Source organism: Pinus tabuliformis, chromosome 7, assembly GCF_031772625.1.
Source record: "Pinus tabuliformis cultivar Carrire ecotype Pingquan chromosome 7, CPIR1, whole genome shotgun sequence".
NCBI lineage: Eukaryota > Viridiplantae > Streptophyta > Pinopsida > Pinales > Pinaceae > Pinus > Pinus tabuliformis.
Window position 1 is genome coordinate 1,886,259,709 of NC_142293.1, and position 27,016 is coordinate 1,886,286,724.

The following is a 27,016-nucleotide window of genomic DNA, read 5'->3' on the forward strand; positions in this document are numbered from 1 at the left end:
GTGTTTTTTGTTGGGAGGTTGGGGGTTCTAACCCCACGACACACCCGTCATTGTTGTTTTTAATATAATTCACAAAGTTGGCTACCCGTCAACCTAACCTCTGTTAACCATTGACTATCTTATAATTTGACCACCAATGACACATGTTTGCCACTAAAATTAGTGTAACTACCTCAAAAAACAACCAAACCGGTAGACTTGACCCCTCTGCTAGTTGCCCTGCGAAGTTTAGTAAGGATTGAGTAGCTAATCCTAGGGTGCCACATGGAGCCCAATGATTAGGCCTCACCTTCAGTCCTATAGTCTATCTGAGCTTTCCACGTGGCGACATCTAATTAGACCAAGTGGGTCTGTACTGATGCTCACAATGTTGTCTAGACTGCCACGTGGTGCCCTGTGGGAGCTACACGTGGCAGCCTAGGGTACACCTACATTTATTTATTTATTTTGGGACAAAAATTTCAATTGGCAATAACTTTAGCATATGGTGTCGAATTGAGGTTTCGTTCATGTCGTTGGATTTAGAATGAGTAGCTCTTCGATTTGAGATAGGTTTCACTAAGATCTGAGGACTTCGAAATTTTAGCCTTTTGGGATCCTCCTAGATCAATGATTAATTACCAATTTTAAATGGAATACAATTGTTACACAAAAATATCGTCACCATGATTATTTGCAATCAGTATGGGTCTATCATCACTTGTACTGTCTTCCTAAGCAAGTCTCAGACCTCAGCTCTTCAAGTCAAGCTTTGAAAATGAGAGAAAGACATTGAAAATCAACAAAGCTCTGGTTCTACACTTTCTCTCACTGTTGCCTGCGGTCCCGCACCTCCTGTTTACAAAAACTGCGGACCTGTCCGCTCTGTCCCTAAAGGAGTGGGTGCGCACCCCTGTGAAAGTCAAAAAGGCACAAGTTTATTCTAAAAAACTCACTTTGGGTTAATTCTAGATGATTCTAGAAGGAATTTTGACGTGGATTGGTCGCTCTTAGGTGGTTCATGCATCCCAAAAGAGAAGGAGCTAATCCCTTGATGAGAGGAGCTATCCCTTTGAAGGAGGGCTTTATCCCTTTGAAGGAGGACCTAGTAACTTCCCTCCATTGCACTATAAATTAAGGCATTGGGCTGGTTGCTAGGGAGGTTAGAAGCTGAACATTTTTTAGGGTAAATGCTGGTGGAATTGAGACTTCCTAGTTAAGCTTGAGAGGAGAGATCACATACCTTTTTGGCTTCATTGAGAAGAGAGTGAAACTTGTCAAAGTAGAGGAGACTTCTTGTTGGACCCTGGGAGGAGTTTGTACAGCGTCAAGGCACAGGTTGTAAAGTTCTTCTTTGATTTGAATTAATACAATCAGATTCATTTTTCTCAACAAATTGTCTTATGTCATTTGTTTCATGAATTCCTTGATCTTCATGTTAAATATGTTTTATGATATTGGCTTTTCAGGTGCTATTTAATTTGTTTGCTTGTTTGTGTTTGCAAATTCGCAACAAGGGAGCTCACTTGGATCAAAGGAGCGAGGCTTCCACAAACTTGCATTGGACCCAAGGTAGGCCTGAAACACTTGTTTGCCTTTGTTTATAAATGCATATTTAGAGAAAGATAGTTTTTGATTGGCTTGCTTGTCATTCGATCTCTTTAGATTCTACGAAGGTCTATCTTGTCAGCAAGATTGACTCATTCCATGTGACAAAATGGCGACTCCACTGGGGACTTGATTTTTTCCTTGTTTTTACTTTGACCTGAGAAACTGTGTTTTTGTTTCTGTTTTTGGCTTGTTGTGTGTGGAATTGGGTAGAATTAGTAGATCTAGGGTTATTTTTTATTTTTCATAACTTTGGGAGAGGACCGCACCCTAGGCTTTTGACACAGTGCGTACCTATCCGCGCTTTTGCTTTTAGCACATAGCAGTACCGCACTTGTGTTAACTGTGGGCCTGCGGACCCTGTCAAAATTTTGGAAAACCTAAGATTTTCTCTGTTAGTCAGCTTAGTTTTTGTTTAGAAGTTATTATCCCCTGCCCAGACCTGCATATAACCTGTCAGAAGCTTTCCTTAGGTTGATTTCATTGGTGTTAGGGTTTTAGGTGAAATTCCTAGAAGTTTTGCTTGTTGGGTTTGGTTTTCATTTTGGTCTTGTAGTAGCTCTGAGCTTAGAAGCTGTAGGAACCTCAGATCACCATGGTTTTTACCAGCCTTCTTATGAGTCTGACCATTTGTGAAATCTACCTTTGTTGAGGAATCCGCCTTGTGTTTTCTCTTTACAAAACTTCGAAAAGCTTGTGTTTAAAAGTTTGGATTTCATTTTTAAAAAAGAAAACATAATTGGTTGTTTTTTGACTAATTTGTGATTCTGCATAAATTGGTCCTTAGTTTACATCTAGCTAAGTAAAACATCCTTAAAAAGACATCTTGTAAGCTTTGACTTCAAATAGGTTTTTATAATTTATAGATCTCAAAGTTAGTCGTTTCCATAGTTTTGAGTGTTTTATAAAAAAATAAAAAAATCTCTTTTGGAAAAAGTTTGTTTTTGTAGTGGTTGAGTGTTTTGAAAGAAAAGGGAAATTTTTGTGAAAATAACTAGTTGTCTCGTTTTGAGTGCATTGGAAAGGACAAAAAGCTCTTCTTTTAATTTGTTTGTTAAGAAAGATTTGTGTTTACAAGTATTTGCATTCTCAAACTCTTTCCTAGCTAGAAGTTCATTGAAGGGAAAAGATTATTTAATCATCTTAAGTGCATTTTTTTGTGATTTTGAGTTGAGTCTTCATACCACGAGTTTCATCTCCACACCTCTTGACTTAAACAAAAACCAATAAAAATAACGCTTAAAGTAAATTTCATCTAGTAATGTTTTTATTTCTAGGGCTCTGATACACCAACATAGCTTAGGCTAGTGTCTTTGAGTAGGAGAGTAATTAACTCTCCAAGAAAGTAAAACAAACAAGTAGTTATATCTTGTGGTAGGGAAGAAATCCAATTGTTGCATTTATACTCTAGGAAAGCTCCTCTTAAAGGAGAAGCACGAGATCATGTCCGAACCAGTGTGGGAATCAATCCTTCCTCATTGGGAACGACGCCAGATATTCACGTATTAAAAATGGTAAACCTCGGATTAACCATTGTCGAGGAGCCTGGGGTCACTTGTTGGTAAACCTTGGATTATGTCAAGGAGCCTTCAAGGGGATTGAGCATGCTACTCTGCCCTTGCGTGCGTATCGGATCGTAGACTATTACCCCAGGTATATTTGTTTCGGTTGGTAACCTTAGTGACCATATTCTTTAGGATTCTTCCTAAGGTGACAGTGGTGGGAAGATCCCACTGTACCTGGAGCAGACGTCGGCTAGACTCACTTGGATTTTCTGGGGGGTTCTCTTCACTCGAGACGGTTAAGTGGAGGAACTTGTGCCAGTCTATTCATTAAGCAAGTTGTTGGGGTAACTGTTCCAACCGCCATTTCTGTATTGAACTCTGTGACGTTGGATTTCATCACCAACTAGTGTTTTCAGTACGGAAAGTTATTGTTTGTGTGTGTTTGATCTCCTAGATTCTTTAGGCGTGTGATTCAAATTTGTTTGGTTCTTTAGAGGCTTTAGGTGGTTTTCATTGAGATTTTACTTTGTTTGCGTGTGAAGTAGTTAAAAAAATTTAATCGTGGCTGAATTACCGAGGAAGTCCCGTAGACTTCGGGGCCAACCTCCTGAGTTTTCACCGAGCCGGCCTGAAGGGTTGAGAGCCCTCGTAACTCCTAGAGATAGTAGAGTTGGGTCACCTGAAGAAGGAGAGTCTTCTTTGGTGGTACATCTTGATTTTCAAGCTTTAGTAGCAGATTATAATCCACAATCAGTGTTTGTTTCCGAAGTTACTGGTAGCTTTTCGTCTACTAGTGATATAGGTGAGGAACCTGAAATATCCGAACCTGAAAGTGAATTTGCTACTACTCCAACATCGGGGTTTGCTTCTCCAGCTTCTAGTGGTCCTGGTTCACCTAGGGTAGAAAGAATAATTACCCAAAATCTTCCTTCTGGACTTATAGCTATTGAAGAACTTGCTACTCCGGAAGAAGAAGTAGGCATCCCTATCCCTGAAAATCAACTTGTTATTGAACTAAGGGAGCATGAATCATTTTTTACAGTCCACCTAGGAGCAGTGCTTGGTATCTTTCTTTGAATAATTTCTTAGAAAACCCAGGGTTAAGTTTTTCACCACCTCGTGTTCCTTATCACCCAACACCTAGAGGTTATTATCCTCTGTTAAATATGTCAAGACAGTCGTCCATGTTTACTCAATCGCCAGAATCCTTTTTGTACGGCGGTCCTTCTGTTCCCTCTGGGTATCAGTCACCTTCTAATACTTTTTCGGGAGCATCTCCTCATGATGTCAGGTACTATTCCTAATCCTCAACCTCAAGGTGGCCAGTTACCACCTGGGGGACAGCCTCAAAATCCTCAATTATCGCCTGGGGGACAACCTCAAGGTACCCAATTTCCGCCTGGGGGGCAACCTCAAGGACAGTACATACCTATGGGACCGTACGTTCCTCAAGGTCAACCCCAGACTCAATATGTACCCCAAGGTCAACCCTAGTATCAATATGTACCTCAAGGTCAACCCCAGTATCAATACGTGCCTCAAGGGTATCAACCCCAAGGTCAGTACTCGAACCAAGGTTTCCAACCACCCTCCGGTCAATCATATGTTCAAGGAACCGGAAATGTACCTTTGAATTATCAACCCTACCCTCAACCCGGTTATGGTCCTCAATATTCTCAACCTGTTATGGGTCCATACCCCAGAATGAATTTAGTGTGGGATCCATCGCAAACTCAACAGGTCTTGCAACCGAATGTACAGTTGTCATCTCAAACTGGACAACCCTTAGTTTCTGGTACACCACAGCAACCTATCCAGTCTACTATTCAAACTTTTGTACCTTCAGTAGTTTCTCAGCCTGGGCCTAGTATGCCTCGTACTCTGCCTCAAATGAATGCTGCAACTGCCGCAGCATCTGTTCAATCTACCCCACCTACTTCTGGAGTATCGACAGCTCCAGTTTCTACTATTCCTGTATCTACTCCTCAGACATCTTTACCTCCGTCTGGATCCACGATTCAAACTTCGGCTCAGATGCCTGTAGGACAACCTGGTTCAAGTACGGTTGTCACAAGTCAACCACAATTTACTTATCAACCGTACCAAGGACAGTACCGATTCGGTCCTGCTGTGCAGCAGCCAGTCTATCAGTATCAACCGTACCCTGGGTACACATATCAACAACCTCAACAACCCCCGTACGGTCCGGTTAATCCTGGTTTTCTGAGAGGATACAATATCCCAAATGCAATTCATATTCCTAGTTATCCCGGATATCCTCCTCCTGGGGCTGGTCTCATGACCCAGAGTTTTAGGGACCCTAATCGTTAGTTACCGTTTATCGCAACTTTGGACTTGCCTGACTTGTCGGGCCTAACGAACGATCCCATTAATTATCTTCTGTTTTGGCCGCCAATGCCGAATAAGTTGCCTAGTGATATTCCTAAGTTTGAAGGCAAATCAGGAGAGGACCCGTCGAACCATGTGATGAATTATCACCTCTGGTGTGCGTCTAACTCCATTTCAGATGATTTAATCCATCTAAGGCTTTTCCAACGCACTCTAATTGGTCTCGCGACCAAGTGGTACATTGAGTTACCGCGAGGCACTTTTTATAATTTTAGTCAGTTAGCTACCTCGTTTTTAACTCATTTTCAGTTGCCAGTCAGATATGACAATGGCACGGAATTACTAACTTCATTAAAGCAATGGACGTCCACTTACATTTCAGATCACATTCATGAATGGAGACGTCGACGGCGTTTAGTGAAGGTTTTTATTCCAGACTAGATCTTGGCTGAATGGTTTGTAAAATCTTTGTTGCCAAAGATCACTGAAGATGTAGCTAAGGCCGGAGTCGTTACTGAGGAGCAAGTAATTGCTCAAGCACAGTACCTTGACTTGGTTTATACTCAGTCAGGTACGTTACACAAGAAAATCCCTGATCTTCCTAAACAGAATCAAATCGTTGCAGCTCCTTCAGGGTCTCATGCCGCTTATGGTATGATTGGTACGGATAACACTAAAAGTAAGAAGAAGTCTTCCAAGAATTCTTCTCCTATCATAACCTTTCCTGATTCCCCGACAGGAGATTCTTCCGCGGAGATTTCCGCCGATATTCACGTTGTAGAGTCATCTACAACCAAATCAAAATCCGGTGGCAAGAAGAAAGGGAAGTAAAAGAATAAAACAGACAAAAATTCAAAAGAGAAGCCTGAAAAATCAGAATCTAATGATGAAAAATGCAAACCTCGTTATCCTTGTCTCATTTGTGACGAAGAACATTTTACAAGAGACTGCCCTCATCGTGCAGAGGTTGCGAAGATTGTCAAAGGTTCCCAAACGCCTATTGTTTTGAAGGATCCTTTTCCAAGTCAAGACAGTAAGATGATAGGTTCTTCCTCGAGTACCAATGAAGAACCCATACTGATGATGTCCCATGTTAGGATTGCGACTCGATCGCATGATTATGGTAGTAAAAGTCCTGTTGATGGTAAAGAAGCAGAATCTTCTCATTCTAACCCATCAACCTCAGCTCCCAGTTCCGATCCACTACAGATCGAGAAACCTAATCCAGACTTGGTAATCAAACCGCCCGCCAAGGGTATACTTCGAAAGTCAGCTTTCAATCCACATGCGAGAGCGGCTCAGAACTATAACATTGTTGGGGATTTAGTTGTTTCACCCTCAGCAATGTCAGCTTTGGAAGTGCTGCAATCATGTCCAGCACAGCGTGAATTACTTTTGTCGGCTATAGGAGCTGTTGACTTTCAGGACTCGAACCTAATAATTTTCGATCTACAAAATAGTACACCGCGCTTACCTCATCAAATGGCTTTCCAAATTCCAGTGATAGTAAAAAAAAGACCTATTCATAGGACTGTGATTGATGAGGGAGCCTCAAAGTGTATTATGTCGATATAGTGTTGGAGATCGCTTGGTTCTCCTTCACTAAATCAATCCCCGACGATTCTAAAGGCCTTTGATGGCCGTGGGTTTCATCCTTTTGGCATTCTACAGGATCTACCTATAGGGGTTGAAGGAAAAACCGTTAATCTAGATGTGGAGGTGGTTGATGCCCCTCTAGATTACAACCTTCTCTTGGGTCATAGTTGGTCTTACGCTATGACAACTGTCGTTTCATCGGTCTTTCGGGTTATAAAATTTCCTCATAATGGAAAGATCGTAACAATAGACCAGCTGGCTTACTTTTCATCTGACCCAGCCTCTTCTGAAAGTATTCAGCATGTCGGTAAAACGATTATCCCGTATAAGGATGTTGGAGTAGGACTAGTTAAAGATGCCGGTTTACATGGAACTTTTCCTTTTCCTTCGATCAACGCATCGTCTTCATTTGCAGCCATTCATATGATTTCGTCAGACACCATTGTTTATGATGATCCTTGGATCGTTCCCTTTGAATCTAAGATAGACTCATTTGGTGATGTCATGCCTTTGAGTCCATATGAAATTGCGTATGAGGCCGTGCAATCGTTTACCGACCCATCTTCAACCAAAATTGACTTAATGAATATGGTCCGTGAGGAATCACTTTTCACATCAAGCTCGGATTCAATCACGTTTTCTGAACTTGTTCACTCTGATGAGCAAATTCGTGAAATCCTATGTGTAGATGATTTACCATGGGAAGATTTCCATCACAGATCTTCGTTCTTACCCAAGAATGATCGTTTTGAAAATGACTTTTCATCAATTTTTATGACTGGATATGTCAAGGAACCTCAGAATCTAATGAAAAATCCAGATTCAGAGTTAAATTTGGGAAACATCTCTAGAACTATTCCTATTGACATTTCGGTTAAGCCTGGAATTGTTGAGAACATTCATATAGGTGCCTCGTGTACAGAAGATGAAATTCAAATATATAAGGCCCTATTTCAAGAATTACGCACCGTGTTTGCCTGGTCCTATGAGGAAATGCCAGGAATTGATCCCGCGGTTGTTGTTCATGAAATCAAGATTTACCCGGACGCTAAACCCGTCCGGCAACGTTTGCATTAGATTCACCCGAGAAAAGTTGCTGCTATCAAAGCAGAAGTTGAAAAATTACTCAATGCAGGTTTCATTTATCTGATCCCGTTAACGGATTGGGTATCGAATCTTGTTCCGTTTAACAAAAAACAAGGGACAATAAGAATATGTATCGATTATAGGGACATTAATCGAGCCTGTCCAAAGGACAATTACCCAACTCCCTATATCGATCAAATCATTGATGATTGTGCCGGCAACGAAATATTCTCCTTCATATATGGTTTTTCCGGATACAATCAAATCAATATTCTACCTGCCGATCAACCAAAAACGGCTTTCATTTGTCCTATCTCGATGATTTGCCTGCTCATTCATTACATCGAGTTGATCATCTGATCCATTTACGAGCAATCTTTATGAGGTGTAGGCATTATCGGATTCGGTTGAATCCACACAAGTGTGTTTTCTGTATAGAAACGGGTCGATTGCTGGGATTTGTTTCGAAAGCTGGCATTCGCGTCGATCCCTCGAAGGTCGAAGCTATTGTCAAATTTCCTCCTCCTTCGAGTCTTCGCCAACTCCAAAGTTTGCAAGGGAAACCAAACTTTTTACGACGATTCATTCCTAACTACGTCGAGGTTACCAAGGGTTTTACCCAGTTGTTGAAATAGAATACTCCATTCTATTGGGATGAGATAGCTCAGAAATCTTTTGATGCACTAAAACACGTGTTGACCCATGCATCATTATTGCATCCTCCCAACTACGACCAGGACTACTTCTTGTATCTCGCCGCCTCTCATTCTACCATTGGAATGGTCTTAGTTCAGGAAGATGAATTCGGTATTGAACATGTGATATATTACCTTAGTCGAACTTTAAATCCAACTGAGCTAAAATACTCACATGTGGAGAAATTGGCATTGGCAGCTGTTCAAGCTGTCCAACATTTTCGTCACTACATTTTACTACGTAAAACTACAGTAATTTCTGATTGCAACCCTATGATCTACATTTTGACCAAGCAATTGCTAGGGGGCAAGTACTCTAAATGGATTTTTATCCTGCAGGAGTTCGACTTGGAATTTGAAAAATCTAATTCTAAGAAATCTTTAGTTTTTGCGGAGTTAATGTGTGACTTCCCGCGTGCTGACATGGAAACTGTGGCGGAAGAGCCCATTGCAGACGAATCCTTGTTTCTAATCAACACTTTATATCCATGGTATGGGGATATCATCGTTTATCTCCAGACCCAATCCTTTCAGCCAGAAATTTCAAGGTCAGAACGTCGGAAAATACGATTCCAGTCCCAACAATTCAGGATTATTGGAGATACTCTTTATCGTCGTGGGGCGGACTCTGTTTTTCGACGATGTTTAACTCGCGAGGAAGTTGAAAGGGTTCTAAATGACTATCACTCTGGAGCGTGTGGCGGTCATATGTCTGGGTATGCCACAGCCCAAAAGATATTGCATGCTGGCTACTTCTGGCCGTCTTTGTTTAAAGATTGTATTAACGCGGTCCGAAAATGCCACAACTGCCAAATTTTTTATTGAAAGATGTGCGCTCCACCTACTCCTCTCCACCCTATAATTGTTGTTGGTCCTTTTGCCAAATGGGGTATCGATTTTAGTACATGTAACCCTCACTAGGCCGGGGGGCATGCGTATATCATCCTTGCGGTAGATTATTTTACCAAGTGGGCTGAGGCGATGCCTACATTTGAGGCAGACGGAAAAACAGCTGCAATTTTCGTGTTCAATCATATAATTGCTAGGTTTGGTGTCCCACAAGCAATTATCACTGATAATGGGCGTCATTTTCGAAACGTTATGATGACCGAACTTACAGGGCAGCTTGGCTTGCGTCACGATAGTTCAACTCCTTATTATCCACAAGCTAATGGTCTGATGAATCCATCAACAAAGTTTTAGTCATCATGATCCGACGAATCATTGGGATTCATCGGTTGAATTGGAATAACATGTTATTTTCAGCGCTTTGGGCGTATCGAACCTCAGTAAAAACATTAACAGGGTTCACTCCTTTCCAACTAGTTTATGGTCTGGAAGCTGTGTTACCCACTGAATGTGAAATCCCATCATTGAAAATGGCCATCGAATTACTTCCAGCTACTTCCGAAGAAGAAAAACGTTTGTTATTATTGGCTCAATTATATGAGAATTGACGTGATGCTGCATTAGCGATCAAAACTCACGCAAAACGTATGAAAGCTCAGTATGATCGAAATGTGACCCCTCGAAATTTTTCGGAAGGAGACCTAGTCTTAGTGTACGATCAAGCTAATGATAAATTAGGCGCTGGAAAATTCGTTCCTATGTGGCATGGTCCCTATGTTGTCAAGCGAAAGCTAGCAAAAGGGGCCTATGAATTGGTAGACTTTGACGGGAACTCTTTAGGTAAACCCAGAAATGGTCTTTACCTGAAGAGGTATTATGTTTAAAGAATGGGTATGAAGATTTTTAGTTATGATAGTTTTTCTTTCTAGCTGGTGTGTCTTAGTTTAAAAAGTGTGCTTAGCTTAGAGAGTGTTTTTTCATCATCATTCCTGCTTATCTTGGTTTTACTCTTGGTATTTCAGATGTCGATGTCTCTCTAAACATACATTGGTTTCGCTGATGGTGCTTGTCGTAATACACAGAACATTTCTTCCGCAGCTTGGGTTATCTATTCGCCCTCTGATGAGTTGGTATCTATGCATGGGGTAAGCCTCGGTCAAACAATGAACAACCTTTCCGAGTGCAGTGATTGAGTTATTATCTGAATCTATTTCATTTGGGATTCGGAGTTTGATAGTGAGGTTAGATTCTGAACTCGTTGTATTACAGCTTAATAGAGTATATGCCATTAGAAATCCAGTGTTATTGAAATTATTTTTTAGAGTGCGTCTCTTGGAACGTGAATTTGATTATATTGAATATTAGCCTATTCCAAGATCTTTAAATACATTAGCAGATGCAATTGCTTCTCGCATGTTAAGTAGACATTTGCAATAATCATACATGTAAATTTAAAACCATTCCATAACATGATTTACAAGATAAGCTGGTAATAGTGATATATATATATATATATATATATATATATATATATATATATATATATATATATATATATATATATATATATATATATATATATATATATATATATATATATATATATATATATATATATAGGAGTGTGTCAAAAAATACATCGTCCTCGATCATAGGTTGAAAAATACCTTATGATCGGCAAAAATGATAAGTACAAAAAGCAAAATGTCATATGTGCCTACAATAGGCGATCATCCTATCACTGGTGATGATCTCGATAAGAAACTACTGCACGGGCCACCTTGCAAAGGAACCTCCTAAAAGGTCCTGGGACCCCAATCACATAGCGCTGAAGTCGACGAGGAATGTCATCTATGCTGGTCTCCGGAATATTTCCTGTCAAGCGCTCTAGATGACTCTCCAACTCAGCCAAAGTCTCTACTGATTCGTCCTATGGGGCTGGCGCGGTTGCAACTAGTTGTTTCCTCTCGTAAGGCCGGAGAGCGGCTGGTTGTTTAGTCAATTTAGTGTTGTCTAAATTGCTAGTATTAATTGTCAACCCGGGGCTCGTAAGCTGATGAAGTGAAGGTGTACTATATGTACTTAAGTAACCTCTTAGAGTTTTTTTTATCGTTGGGGGTGTTGTTGCTGTTAATTATATTCCTAAGATGGAATGATGATTTATAAACAAGTGAGTGATGGTGTGTGTGTAGTGTGAATCCTAAATGAGTGAGAGTGTGTGATTAGTGATTTCTAACTATTTGCTTGAAAGGAAATGCTTGAAAGAAATAAATGACTTGAAAGATCTTGAAATAACTTTGAAAGCAAATAACCACTTCCAATGGCACTAGACACCATTCATGCAGCTGCAAATAAAAGAAAAGAAAGTCACTTTTAAAACCAAAGATAAAGATTATCTCTCTCTAACTCGCTGCTTCAAACACATGTACTGTGTAAAGCACGGAAAGAAAGTAGCTTAAGTTGAATTAGAAAAGTGATTAAAAATGGGAAAAATCTGCTTTAAAGACTAGTGATAACGTTTTGCTCTTTCTAACTCTCTACTTCAGCCATATGTACTATGCAAAGTATGGTTAGAAAGTAGTGAAAGAATAGTCTAGAAAGCTCTTAAAACCAAAAATCTACTTTAAAGACTAGTGATAACGTTTTGCTCTTTCTAACTCTCTACTTCAGCCATATGTACTATGCAAAGTATGATTAGAAAGTAGTGAAAGAATAGTCTAAAAAGCACTCAAAGCCAGCTGCAAGTTAGTGGTATTCTGATCTTAAAAGATAACAATTTATGATAGAAGATCATTCATGTGTTAGCAACTCCTTGAGAAATAAGATTAAAAATCAGCTATAAAAACAAAGGCAGCAGCTTGAATCTGTCAACTTCAAATACCATTAGTTTGTAAAGCAAACACACACACATAAAAACAAATCCCGGGCTAAAAGAAACCTGCAAAGAAGTAATACTGATCAGCGTGAAAGAAAAGAAAGCAAATAAATGAAACTATACATGCTTAAAGGAATGCTGAATGAGAAAATAAGTAAATACTGCACATAAAATACTTTACAGAGGCTAAGATGAACAGGGGCCCTCTATTCATTCAGCCACAAGAAAACTCAGAGATCTGGAAGCTTCAAAACAGTACTATGTCTATTCCTCCATTTGCAAAAGTGTACAAAACAGAGTGCTAGAATAGCACTAAAAAAACAGAGTTCACAACGCTCTTAAAATTAACACAAGTTCAGAAATTACAACTGATAAAAAGTCTATTGAGCGTACGCAGACGCAGCTATTTATAGACATTTCTAGGATAGCCTAACACGTACAGCTACTAACTGAAAAACAACTAACTGTAATGCGTAATTATGGTTCCTGGACACATCATACGGCTGCGTGGATGAGCTGGTGCTTCTGTCATCATGGGCAGTGAATCCCATGTTGGATCATGTCCCCTACCATCTGTAAAACGTGGACAAGTCACCGTTTAAGCTGACGTGACCTAGCAGCTCACAATCACCGTTAAACAGCCTTTAGTTGACCGTATCTTGACCAGCTTTGACCAAGGGTAAAGACGACGTGGATGGCTGGAAAAATGGGACAGGAACCTCGAGCACGTTGATACCTAAGTGCCCATGTGGCTCATCTGGCAAACTGACACGTGGAACATTGCGTTTAACAAAAAGGCTGCAGGATCATCAGATAGCTGCAGGATCATCAGATAGCTGCGGGATTCCTGCAAGTAAGTCAAAATCTAAACAAATAGTCATCCATTAGCAAAACTTGCTTGATCATGCTTAATGACACCTAATGTAATGATCTGGGTGGTTTTATAGTGAAAATGAGGCAAAAGTGAAGAAAAGATGAGGAAAAACTGAGGAAAATGGTAGACAGGTAGGTGTAGAGTAGAGGCTCTACATACCCCCACTCCGAGGGTATTGCATGTCCTCATGCAATGAAAACACAACTCAATCCACCTGCTGGGATGCCTCTGCTAAGACATCCAATCTCCTCTTCTTCCTTTGTGTGGAAACATTAACTTTTGGTCTCTTGAACATGCATCTGAATTTCAAATTGATTAAGGCTCTGTTTAGCCTTCTACATTTCTTCTTGAGTCTGCTGTTTTTCTTCTGCCACATGCCCATGTGAAGCAAGGTGTTATCTTGGATTGCTTTGGCAATATCAGCTTGCTGCTTCATTTCTTCATTTCTCTGCTTAATGTGGCGGTTTAGCACCTCAAGTTCATAGATCTCTTGTTTGAGTAAGTCTATTTGTTGCTCATGAGGTATGACATTACTTGGGCCAGCAGTGTTCTACTCCAATGTTTCAAAATAGTTGTACACCTCTTGTTGAACTGGGTCAACAATTGGTGACTTCCTTGGACTGTATTCATGCTCAATTTCAGTTTCAAACTCCGGCTGAAATGGACTGTCCTCCCTTGGAGGAGTAGCTGCCTCACGTTGTGGACTATCCTCAAGGTCTGTTTTTATAGCACCCTTCTCAGGTGTGCTTAGATCAATGAAAAGTGTCCTTGTGGCTTTCCCTTTATTCTGCAATCTGCTACTCCTTCTTACAGTGGCAACACTCTGTGTTTCTTTTTGTGTCTTTTTCCTTGGTTTTTGTACTTTTACTTTCTTGGAGAGGGCAATTTTCTCATGGAGTTTAGCTAACCTTTGTGCTAAGGGCTGGCTATCTCTTTCTTCATCACTAGAATGCTCTGGAGTCTGATAAGTTTCTTGAATTATGGATTTTCCCTTGTCTTGCTTTTGTTTCTTTTTATCTTCTCTTCTCTTTTTGGCAGCTTCTTTGGCAAGTTCAGCGAGGGTTTCTGAGATAATCTCTTGAGCACTGTCCTCAGTAGGTTCAAGCTCAATCTCAGGTTCAGGATGATGTACTTCTATTTCCTCTACAGTTTGTCCTTGAACAGTTCCCTCTAAGATATCAGTCTCAGAGGTACTTTCCTTTCTTTTCCTTCTGCTTTTCCTAGGTATAGAAGTTTCTCCAGGTTCTTCAAAATGATTCCTTACAAGAAATTTCTCCCATGTGTCTTGTTTTGCTTTTAATTGTTCCTCCACTAACAACTTAACAAGACTATGATGACAAAGGTATGCTTCAATGTTTCGTGGATTCCGTTGGGCCATGGAACACATTTTCCTAAGGCTTTGGAACAGAAAGTAGGGAAGATTTATATCATGTTCTCCTTGAAATTGCAGCATAATTTTACCATGATAAACGTATAATACCCCAAATCTCCCTTCACACGTGAAAAATTTTTGCACTAACAACAGTAGAATTTTCCATTCTTCCTTAACATGAGAGATAGGAATTCCTTTTGTGAAAACACTTGTATCCATACCTGGGTTTTTAAAAATCCGCTTCCATTGTTGATCCTGGACTGCCCGGTTTTTGAACCAACGTTCCCCGGTTTGTGGAAGAGATGTAGCCTTTGCTATGCTTCCCTCACTGACTGCAAATGTTAAATCACCCACCTCTACTTGACTGTCTTTATCTTTGAATGACCTTGCAAAGGCTTTTGTTACTTCTTTGTGGTAGCCTTTAAACTTCTTGATGCATTGTAGCCAATTGGCTTTTTGCAATGCCTCCTCAACTTGAGGATATGCCTCCAAGAATTTCGAACCTTCTGGTTCAGCCCTTAAAAGTTTTCCCATTGACTCCTCAGCTCTGTTTAAAACACGACTTTGATGGTGGCTTTACACAGTAAATCCTCGGTTCTTGTTCAGACTTTGTGGAACAGAGGATATATGGGTTTAGCAACAGCCTTAGACACAGAGAATTCACGGCTTAAATGGTGGATAAACAACGTTAACACAGTGAAACGGTGGCTAGCGGTCGTAATACAACCGTAACATACGTTTACTGGCTATACGTGTTCACTGTTTCTCAGAATGAGCAGAGAGGAAAAACAGAGTATGGTTTATGGAGGCAATCGTAGTAAGTGAAACGGAATGAGGGGGATGAGAGAATGGAACAGCATGAAATGGAGTGTTATGAGCGTAGAGGGTTTCGAAATAATGAGTGAAACGGCTAGATTCTCAGATTTTGGTTGTAGGTTAACACATGGCTGCGGGATGAGGACTGAGAGAGTCGTAATACGGTAGGTTACGTCATTAGGGTACAAAAACCTTAATGACAAAACAGCCATATGTGATTTCAAAAATCATGGGTATCATGAACTTATAGACGTGGAGGATTCGTGGATATGTGGTCGCGTGGTAGAGAAAATGGGTAATCATTACATTTAGTGGCCAAAAAGACATAACCCAGAAAATTCTGCGTAATGAAATAACTATAGGTTTAAGATTTTAAAACATACCTCAGATCCGCATTTGATTTGCCTTCTAATAATTTGCCACTAACCCTTTGTCAACTTTATTCATGACTCTTTCCTCCTTGTTATTGGTGATTTCTGAACTGTGAAAAATTTCTCAAACAGACTGTATTTCTTTGTGCAGGTGCAGAGGGGCTGCAGAAAGGCTAAACGGCTGCAGAATTGCCAAATAGTTTCGGGAACTGCAATAGTGTCCTCCAGCTGCATAGAATAACCTTAGTTGTCTGAAAAAAAACTTTTATTAATGAAATGAGATGGAATGAATGAATGAATGAATGGATGAATGGGTGGAAAACAGTGAGGTGAAGTGAGGATGGTGAGATGGAATGAGATGGTGAGATGGAATGGCGAAGTGAGATGAAAGAGAGAGAGAGAGAGAGCGATTTTTTTTTTGGAAAACATGAGGTGCCAGGTGACCCTGATTTTCACCTCATGTTTTCTGCATGAGACTGCCAATCAGAGATTGGTTTTCAGGCTCATACATTTATTATTTTTTTCTTTTTTTCTCTTTTTTTTTTTTTTTTTTTTTTTTTTTTTTTTTTTTTTTTTTTAATTTATTGAACTGAAATTGAAAGAAACAGAGATTAGGCTAATGGAGGAGAAGAATTCTTCTCCACCAGCCTCATTTCAGAATCGCCTTGGAACAACTTAACAAACTCCTCTTTTGAAAGTGGCTTGTGGTAAACTTTCAACCGGTGGCCATTCACAATAAAGGGAGTTTGAAGTTCGTCAATAGTCTTCACTCTAACTGCTCCATTATTGAAGATTTCATCAATCTCATATGGCCCAAGCCAATGAGTTTGAAATTTTCCTTTGAAGTCCTTAAATTTTGAATCAAACAAGAGTGCCCAATCACCCTTTTGAAACTTCTTTTCTTTGATATGTCGATCATGCCATTTGATTCTTTGGTGCTGAACTAGATCGGTCCTTAGAATTGCATCTTGTCTCATTTCATCTAGTTCATTTAACTGGTCCATTCTGTGCTTCTGGGCTTCTGATAAGCTCATCCCCAATTGGACTGTTGTCTTGAAGGTCTTGATTTGGAACTCAATGGGGAACAGGACTTCCTTCCCATAAACAAGTTCATAGGGAGAATGTCCTGTGGTGTTCCTCCACGTAGTTCTATAGGCCCATAAGGCTTCAGGAAGCCTTTCTGCCCAATCTCTTCTATGAAGATGAACAGTCTTTGTGATGATGCTTTCAAGAAATTTATTTGTAGATTCTACTTGACCATTCGCTTGCGGATGGTATGGAGTAGATGTTCTATGCTTGATCGTATACTCCTCCATCAGCTTCTCCATCATACTTGATGTAAATTGGCTCCCCTGATCTGTTACAATTTCTCTTGGGACACCAAAACGAGTGAAAATATCCTTAAAAAGAAATTGAACAACTGAATTTCAGTAGCAGAAGTCAATGCTATAGCTTCTACCCACTTAGTAACATAATCAGTACAAACCAATATATATCTGTTTTGCTTGGATGGTGGATTAATTGGTCCAACAAAATCTAGAGCCTATTTCTCGAAGGGTTCGATGCATACCTGTGGCTGTAGTGGCATTTCATTTGAAAGAGTTGGTCTCCCAACTCTCTGACAACTGTCACACCTTTTAACATATTGCTTCGCATCCTTAAAGAGAGAAGGCCAATAATATCCTAATGAAAGGATTTTATAAGTAGTCCTCTTATCAGCAAAGTGTCTGCCACAAGGTTCGTCATGACATGCCTTAAGGATGTTAGGCATTTCATCCTCCCGTACACATCTTCTGATCATCAAATCTGGCCCTGTTCTGAACAATTCATTAGAAATCCAAGAATAATGTGAACTATCCTGAATGATTTTCCTTTTTTCATTAGGAAATAAATGTAAAGGTAACTTTCCAGTAACTAAATAATTAGCAATATTAGCATACCAAGGGGTTTTGGTAGTTACTGCAAACAAATACTCATCTGGAAATTTATCCTCTACAGGAGAGTCCTCATTAGTGTTTTGGATTCTAGACAAGAAATCAGCTACTGTGTTCTGTTTACCTGGTCGATCTAACACAGTTATGTTGAATTCTTGTAAAAGCAAAAGCCATCTTGTAACTCTACCATTAGTGACTGGTTTGTTCATGAGGTATCTAATGGCAGAGTGATCAGTGTGGACAAAGGTTTCATAGCCGGTTATATAGTGTCTAAACTTGTTTATAGCATGAACAACGGCTAGAAATTCCTTTTCAGTAACAGTGTAATTTAACTCAGTAGGAGTCAAATTCTTACTTGTGTAATAAATGGCATAAGGGATCAAATCCTTTTGTCCCAAAACAGCTCCTAAAGCTGTATCTGAAGCATCAGTAGAAATGTGGAAAGGGAGTTTCCAATTTGGACCCCTTAGAATGGGTGCTTCAGATATTCTAGTCTTTAAAGCTTCAAAGGCAGATTGACATTCAGGATCCCACTTAAATTCACAATCTTTAGTAAGTAGTTTGAAAAGAGGGGATGCTATCTTAGTGAAGTTTTCAATAAATCTTCTGTAATAACCAGTAAACCCAAGAAAACTTCTAACATCTCTTTGGCAATTTGGAACAGGTAACTTAGAGATGACTTCTACTTTAGATCTATCAACTTTGATTCCATCTCCTGAAATATGATGTCCTAAAACAATCCCTTCAGTAAACATCATAAAACACTTTTCATGACTTAAAGAAAGATTTGTTTCCTTACATCTTACCAGTACTTTTTCCAAATTTGCCAAAGCTTCTTCAAATGTATTACCATAAACTGTGAAATCGTCCATGTATACCTCTACACAATCATGAATCAGATCTGAGAAGATTCCTAGTACAGCCCTTTGAAATGTAGCGGGTGCATTGCACAATCCAAAAGGGAGTACTCGGTAGGCAAAAGTTCCCCAAGGACAAGTAAAGGTGGTTTTGTCTTGATCTTCAGGTGCTACCTGAATCTGATTGTAACCACTAAAACCATCCAAGAATGAGAAATACTTTTTACCTGCTAAAGTGTCTAGTACCTGATCAATAAAAGGTAGAGGAAAATGATCCTTTAAGGTTGCCTTGTTCAATTCTCGATAGTCAATGCAAACTCTCCATTTACCATTCTTTTTGGGCACTATAACCAAGGGAGAAACCCATTGGCTATCTGAAATGGGGTAAATGAAGTTTACCTTGAGCAATTTCTGAAGTTCTTCTTTCACAATTTCCCTAAGATTTGGATTCATCCGTCTTTGTGGCTGCCTAATAGGTCTGCTGTTTTCTTCAATATAAATGTGATGAATACAAGTCTTAGGGTCGATTCCTTTCATGTCAGTATATTCCCATGCAAAGGCAGTGGAATGTTTTTGCAACAGTTTAGTTAATTCTTCTTGTTGTAGTCTTTCCAAGTTCTTGTTAATGTTTAATGTTTTTCTTGGAAAGATTTCAACTGTAGAACTACCAAACTCTTCCATTGAGAAGAGAGACATCTGTCTAGAGGAGAGATATTCAATGTCTGCATCTAACTGAAACTGTGAAGAGTCATATTCTAAAGGTATCTCAAAATTTTCTAATGTATTTAGAATTTGACTGTCCTCACTAATCTCAAAGATGGTTAGAACAGGTTGAAGAGTATCCTCATCATCAATCCACTCATCTTCTCCTATTTCTGTTATTGCCTTTGCGGGAGGATACAAGTTGAATTTCTTGGTAGAATTACCATCTGATATATACATGTCTCCAGACCTACAACTTATGAAAGCATCAGCTGTGGCCAGCCAAGGTCTTCCTAAAATAAGAGGATGTCCTCCTAGATTGTTCTTGGGAGTTAAAATCATAAAATCAACTGGATATTCCCAAGAGTCTAGTGAGACTGGAATATCTTCCAATACACCATCAGGTTTGATGATTGATCTATCTGCAAGTTGCAACAAAGTAGGTGTAAAGAGAAGGTTAGGAAGTTTTAACTGATCCATGGTCTGTCTACTCATGATGTTGATAGCGGCTCCTAAGTCAATCAAGGTATTTGGGATTTCAACCCCATTAATATGAGTTTTAACAATAGGGCTACCGGGATCCACATATTTTTGCATGGTAATTTTACCCATCATAATGTCTGCAATTTTTCCAACTAGATGTATCCTTTTGGTATCTCTGGTTCTTTTTATTGTTTTTTTCAAACTCAACTCCTTTATCGTCTTTGCTAGAATGGGAATCTCCTTAATGGCTGTTAACAAGGGAATCTTGATACAGACATTTTTCAATTCATCTAGAAAGCTATAGTCAGGCAACCAAATCTGCTTCTCCACTCCTTTGTCAATTTGCAATCTTTCAGGAAAAGGAGGAGTAGCTGAAGATGTGGGTTGCTCTACTAAGGGAGTTGATTCTTTTTCTTTTTCTTGAATGCTTGGGTTTTGAAGGGATGCTTCAGAACCCTTATTGACTTTGAGAGATTCTTCCTCGGAAATGCTTGGTTGTTGAGCACTTGTAGAAGGTTGGTCTAGGATTCTACCTGATCTGAGTTGTACCTCATTGAGAGGAACAACCATATAGGTAGGGAATGGTTGACCTTCCATGAGTGGTTGACCTTCCATCACATAAGCACTTTGAGGATTCCTATTATTGGGGTTTGGTTGAGGTTGAGAAGGAAGTTGATTTGGCCTCTGTTGAGATTGTAGCAAGAGTTGAGAATTTTGATTTTGTGGAGGAGGTTGTTGTTGTTGAGGGAATGGCAATGACAATTGTTGACCTTGATTTGGAAGTTGGGGAGCTTGCTGATTTTGAAAGGATTGAGGATATTGATAGAATTGGGCAAATCTCCCATAAGGATTTTGCATTTGCATGCTTTGCAACCATGCTTGGAAAGGATTTTGTGGTTGTGACCAAGGTTGTTGCCAAGGATTCCAATTTGGTGGGGGTTGGAAATTCATAGAGTTGTTAAACCCTTGATTTTGCTGCCCCTGCCAAGGTCTTCTTGCAACAAAACAAAGAGATTCAAGCGTACTTGGATCTTCTTGAAAGACTGCTTTGAGGCCAGGGATTGAAGGAAATTCCTTGGTCTCATGGGTTTCTGAGCAAATTACACAGGTTTCCACAACTTGTGCTTCCAAGGGACATTCCCTTAAAGCATGCTTCTTTCTACACTTCGGGCAAAAGATAGTCATAGCCTCGGCTTCTGCTTTTTGTTTATTTTGAATCTTAAGGGTATCAATTTGTTCACTAAGACTCCCTAAGATGTCAGTTTTAAATTCATCTAGCATATTACCGATTTCAGCCCTACTCACTGATCCTGTTGTAGATTTATTTGCCCTAAGGAGAGAAGGATCTCTAGGCCCTTTTTGAGTTTTTGATTTGCCCCTTGAGAGATGGATACAAAGTTCTGCTATATCATTGAGAGAAAGTTGAGAAATATCCCCCTTCCCCATCATGTTTAAGATATCTATCCATTCATCCCTAATGGCTTTTAATAAGAGGGCTTTTAAGGTCTCTTCATCCAAGGTATTCATTTTTGCTCTTTTTAAATTATATTGAAATCTCTCGAGTAAATCTTCTAAGCTCTCATCTTCTTTTTGCATCATTTTAAAAACCTCGTCCTTGTGATTAGTAGGCATACAATAGTCCAAATACCTATCCAAAAAGGTTTGTTTCATTTCATCCAAGGTCCTAATGGATTGAGTAAGTAACCCCATGAACCATTTCAAAGCTTGATCTTTTAATGTTGATGGGAACAGTTTGAGTTTCTGAGTATCATCCAGATAGTCATAGGTTCGACACACAACTTCAAATTCAAACAAGAATGTTTCAGGGTCCTCAGTTCTTAACCCATGAAAATTTGGGAGGACGGATGGTGATATGTTTTTCATGGTGGCTCGGGAGTCCTCATTAACAATGGGAAACCCAAATGAGTTATCCCCATCTCTATTTCCTCCAATGGGACCTCTACCTCCTCCATTGTTATTGTTATTTCCTCCTCCTCCTCTACCTCTACCTCTACCACCTCCTTCTTCCTCTGCCATGATGATTCTCCTAGGGATTTCAAAATCTTCTGGTTCTTCTACAAAGGGTGAATGAGAAGAGATTTCTCCTTCCTCTTCAGGTGAGTCTATTTCCTCAATTACAATTGGTTTTCTTTTAGGAGAAAGAGAAGAGTCTCTTCCTAGTTCAAACTCAATAGAAGGTGTAGGAGAGTCAACTCTTGGCTCTTGAATTTCAGGAATTCTAGGAGTTTCGGTTGGAGATAAGGGAGGTGTCTCTTGTCTATCTCTTGAAGCAAATGGACTTGTAAAAATTGAACTTCGAGCTCTAGCTAAAAACCTTCCCCTAGAATCTCTAGCTCTATGCATGTCATTTTTTATTTTATCTTCAAGTCAAGTTAAATAGTTCTTTTTCTGATCTTCCAGTTCACTCTAGGTGCAAGAAGAGAGCATACTCAAGAAACTATTAAATCAATAACTTTCTCCTTTCTGATCCTCCAGATCACTTCAAAGTGCAAGAGGAGAGCATACTTAGATAGGCTATTAACTTCTTTTCTTGAAATTTTATGTGTTTTTTTTTCTAAGAATATGGCTACTTAATTTCACTTCCCCGGCAACGGCGCCAAAATGTTTAGTCAATTTAGTGTTGTCTAAATTGCTAGTATTAATTGTCAACCCGGGGCTCGTAAGCTGATGAAGTGAAGGTGTACTATATGTACTTAAGTAACCTCTTAGAGTTTTTTTTATCGTTGGGGGTGTTGTTGCTGTTAATTATATTCCTAAGATGGAATGATGATTTATAAACAAGTGAGTGATGGTGTGTGTGTAGTGTGAATCCTAAATGAGTGAGAGTGTGTGATTAGTGATTTCTAACTATTTGCTTGAAAGGAAATGCTTGAAAGAAATAAATGACTTGAAAGATCTTGAAATAACTTTGAAAGTAAATAACCACTTCCAATGGCACTAGACACCATTCATGCAGCTGCAAATAAAAGAAAAGAAAGTCACTTTTAAAACCAAAGATAAAGATTATCTCTCTCTAACTCGCTGCTTCAAACACATGTACTGTGTAAAGCACGGAAAGAAAGTAGCTTAAGTTGAATTAGAAAAGTGATTAAAAATGGGAAAAATCTGCTTTAAAGACTAGTGATAACGTTTTGCTCTTTCTAACTCTCTACTTCAGCCATATTTACTATGCAAAGTATGGTTAGAAAGTAGTGAAAGAATAGTCTAGAAAGCTCTTAAAACCAAAAATCTACTTTAAAGACTAGTGATAACGTTTTGCTCTTTCTAACTCTCTACTTCAGCCATATGTACTATGCAAAGTATGATTAGAAAGTAGTGAAAGAATAGTCTAAAAAGCACTCAAAGCCAGCTGCAAGTTAGTGGTATTCTGGTCTTAAAAGATAACAATTTATGATAGAAGATCATTCATGTGTTAGCAACTCCTTGAGAAATAAGATTAAAAATCAGCTATAAAAACAAAGGCAGCAGCTTGAATCTGTCAACTTCAAATACCATTAGTTTGTAAAGCAAACACACACACATAAAAACAAATCCCGGGCTAAAAGAAACCTGCAAAGAAGTAATACTGATCAGCGTGAAAGAAAAGAAAGCAAATAAATGAAACTATACATGCTTAAAGGAATGTTGAATGAGAAAATAAGTAAATACTGCACATAAAATACTTTACAGAGGCTAAGATGAACAGGGGCCCTCTATTCATTCAGCCACAAGAAAACTCAGAGATCTGGAAGCTTCAAAACAGTACTATGTCTATTCCTCCATTTGCAAAAGTGTACAAAACAGAGTGCTAGAATAGCACTAAAAAAACAGAGTTCACAACGCTCTTAAAATTAACACAAGTTCAGAAATTACAACTGATAAAAAGTCTATTGAGCGTACGCAGACGCAGCTATTTATAGACATTTCTAGGATAGCCTAACACGTACAGCTACTAACTGAAAAACAACTAACTGTAATGCGTAATTATGGTTCGTGGACACATCATACGGCTGCGTGGATGAGCTGGTGCTTCTGTCGTCATGGGCAGTGAATCCCATGTTGGATCATGTCCCCTACCATCTGCAAAACGTGGACAAGTCACCGTTTAAGCTGACGTGACCTAGCAGCTCACAATCACCGTTAAACAGCCTTTAGTTGACCGTATCTTGACCAGCTTTGACCAAGGGTAAAGATGACGTGGATGGCTGGAAAAATGGGACAGGAACCTCGAGCACGTTGATACCTAAGTGCCCATGTGGCTCATCTGGCAAACTGACACGTGGAACATTGCGTTTAACAAAAAGGCTGCAGGATCATCAGATAGCTGCAGGATCATCAGATAGCTGCGGGATTCCTGCAAGTAAGTCAAAATCTAAACAAATAGTCATCCATTAGCAAAACTTGCTTGATCATGCTTAATGACACCTAATGTAATGATCTGGGTGGTTTTATAGTGAAAATGAGGCAAAAGTGAAGAAAAGATGAGGAAAAACTGAGGAAAATGGTAGACAAGTAGGTGTAGAGTAGAGGCTCTACACTGGTCACTGTGGACCTACATCTGCATTTGAAACTTTTACTTCAGTTTTGGGACGAAAAAAAAAAAATGAAAATGTTGAAAATGATTTTACCTGAGTCATCCCATTGCTCTCCTGGTGGAAGAGCCATGTCTGGGTCACCACGAAAATCTACCCCAGCGTAAGGGAAGTCCTGAATAGAAAAAACCTGATTTTCCAACCATTGGAAATACTCAGGTTTGAATCGAACAACCTTTGTCCCCTCGTCCGGATGACGGGCCATAACTGCAACCCATCGCATTAGCTTGGGCTCTCGAGGAAGCCCAACTCCAACAGTAAGGTGCTGCGGGATCAACATTGGAACCCTCTCCAAACCAAAGCTCACAACCAAAGCCCCATAACCAAAGGTCTTCAGTTGTCCGTTCTTGGCTCTGGTCAATTGGCATTTTACATTGGCCAACACAGCATCGCACCAGTTGAAGATGGTTCCTTGAAAGCAGTCAACTGCCATCCGCATCTAGGATCTGGTGGCAATATGTAATGCGGCACTACCGCAAATTCTGGTGACAGTAAACGTGATCACCATGAGTTCAAGAAGGGATATGGTTTTAATGTCTATCCCTTTGTCTCTATCCTGGCTGTTGCAGAACTCTAGCCGGAGGCTATCGACAAACTAGCCACCTAGCCTAGTCCCAAATAGAGTCAAGTCTTCACCTCTCTTAGGCAAACCGGTCAAGAAGTATATGTCTGCTAGCTCGATTTCAAGCTGGTGGCCACTAATGAAGAAGCACTGGTCCTATATGCTCCATCTGTCAACCAGCCACTGTAAGAAATCCACCTGGGCCCTCATCCCAGGTATGACCTAGAATTTGTACAAGATGCATGCCTTCAATGCATCAATCAAAGGTTGGTGATTCAACGCGGCAAGATCCACGTCCTCATGCTCTCGTTCACGCCAATCTAGCATGATGTACCCTCTACATCCAATAAAAAGACAAATTAGAATGCTAGAAATTAATTTGTTTGGGTCAAATTTGAGAATTTTTGGGTTAAAAACCCTTGCTGCGGGGACCGCACCCTCTGTGTTAGAGACAGTGCGTGGGTCCGCAGGACTTTTTCCCCATTGAGAAAAAGTCGGGGTCCACAGGCTGCCAGTGTTACGCATGCGGGCCCCCGCGCGCAGGTTTTTAGCCTAAAAACCCTCCAAAAAATGAAATAAAAGCCTAAAACAAAAAATGAAACGGTTAAAAATGAAGAGTAGGATGATGTGGATTACCTGGAGAAGACGGCGTTCGATTCCGACTGTTGGATTTTCCGCAATCTTCACAGGAAGTTTTTGAACAAAAGCACTATTTTCTCACCCAAATTTCAAACGGTAAAAATGAATTGACAAAATCCCTTTTTATAAGTTTTTTGAGTAAATAAATTGCAAATTGGTTTATGTTTCACTTTGAAAAGGTAATTTTTGCAGCATTTTTATCCATTTCAAACAGGTATGAGTAAAGTTTGCATTTTTGTTCAGGATAACGGATTATTCAGGCGAAATCTATCATTTTCGACGAAAAACATTTAGAGTCACCTTTAAGCTCTTTTCTCACTCCTAAAACATGAAAAGATTGCTGAGTTTTTCTTTATAAACTCGTTAAAACGGAACTAAAAAGATGATCCACTTACAGCTCTTTTCCGAAAACATGAAAAGATTGCCGGATTTGTGTCGTTTCAAATTCGATATTGGTTATAAAACGACGTGTCTTTGATCGCTTTTTTACTTTTTCGGATCAGGGGCACTAATTACGAAAAGTACTCCTTGGTCGTAAAGATCAAGCGGTTCTCTCAAGTATTATTTTATACTTTTTCGGGCTTGGGAGACACAAATTTATGAAAAAGGTCAACCCTGGAGTCTTCTTAAGTTTTTTCAAACTCTCTAAAATTTAAAAACGCAAAGTTTCTCCTATACTGGACTCGTTAAAATTTTACAGTAAAGGACCTGTTCAATTACAAACAGGAACGAACCACTCCTTCTTAGGGTTCGAATTTAAACTAAGTTGGACTCATCCGAAGGATGAGCTTATAATCAAGCAAATGTTATCCTCCTCAAGCTTGTCAAAAATAAAGAGGTACTTGCCAGAAATGGTGGGGGAAAAGAGAGAAAAATGAGCCTATTTGTCATACTTTGTAACCACTCTTGAACACGACACTTTTATTCACCTGGGTTGGGAAATCTGTTGCCTAACAGTTGATCAAACCACATTGAAAGTCTTCAGTCGGTTTCTGGGTATTAACTTTGGGTCAATTGTCACCAAACCATCTATTGTGTCATTATGTGTTCAAGAGGTCACTGCCAATAAGCCATTCATCTGCAAAATATATGTCATCCATCTTGACCATCCCTGAGTCAGTCCTTGCAACTAAATTTCTTCAACTTGATCTATGATTTCGTGTTGTAGGCTTGCCTGCGACGGATCGCTTTCTATCGACTTCAGCTCATTATCTAGAAAGATGATCTAGAAATCGTCAGTACCTTGGGATCTGCATGCCTCAATGGCAGGTT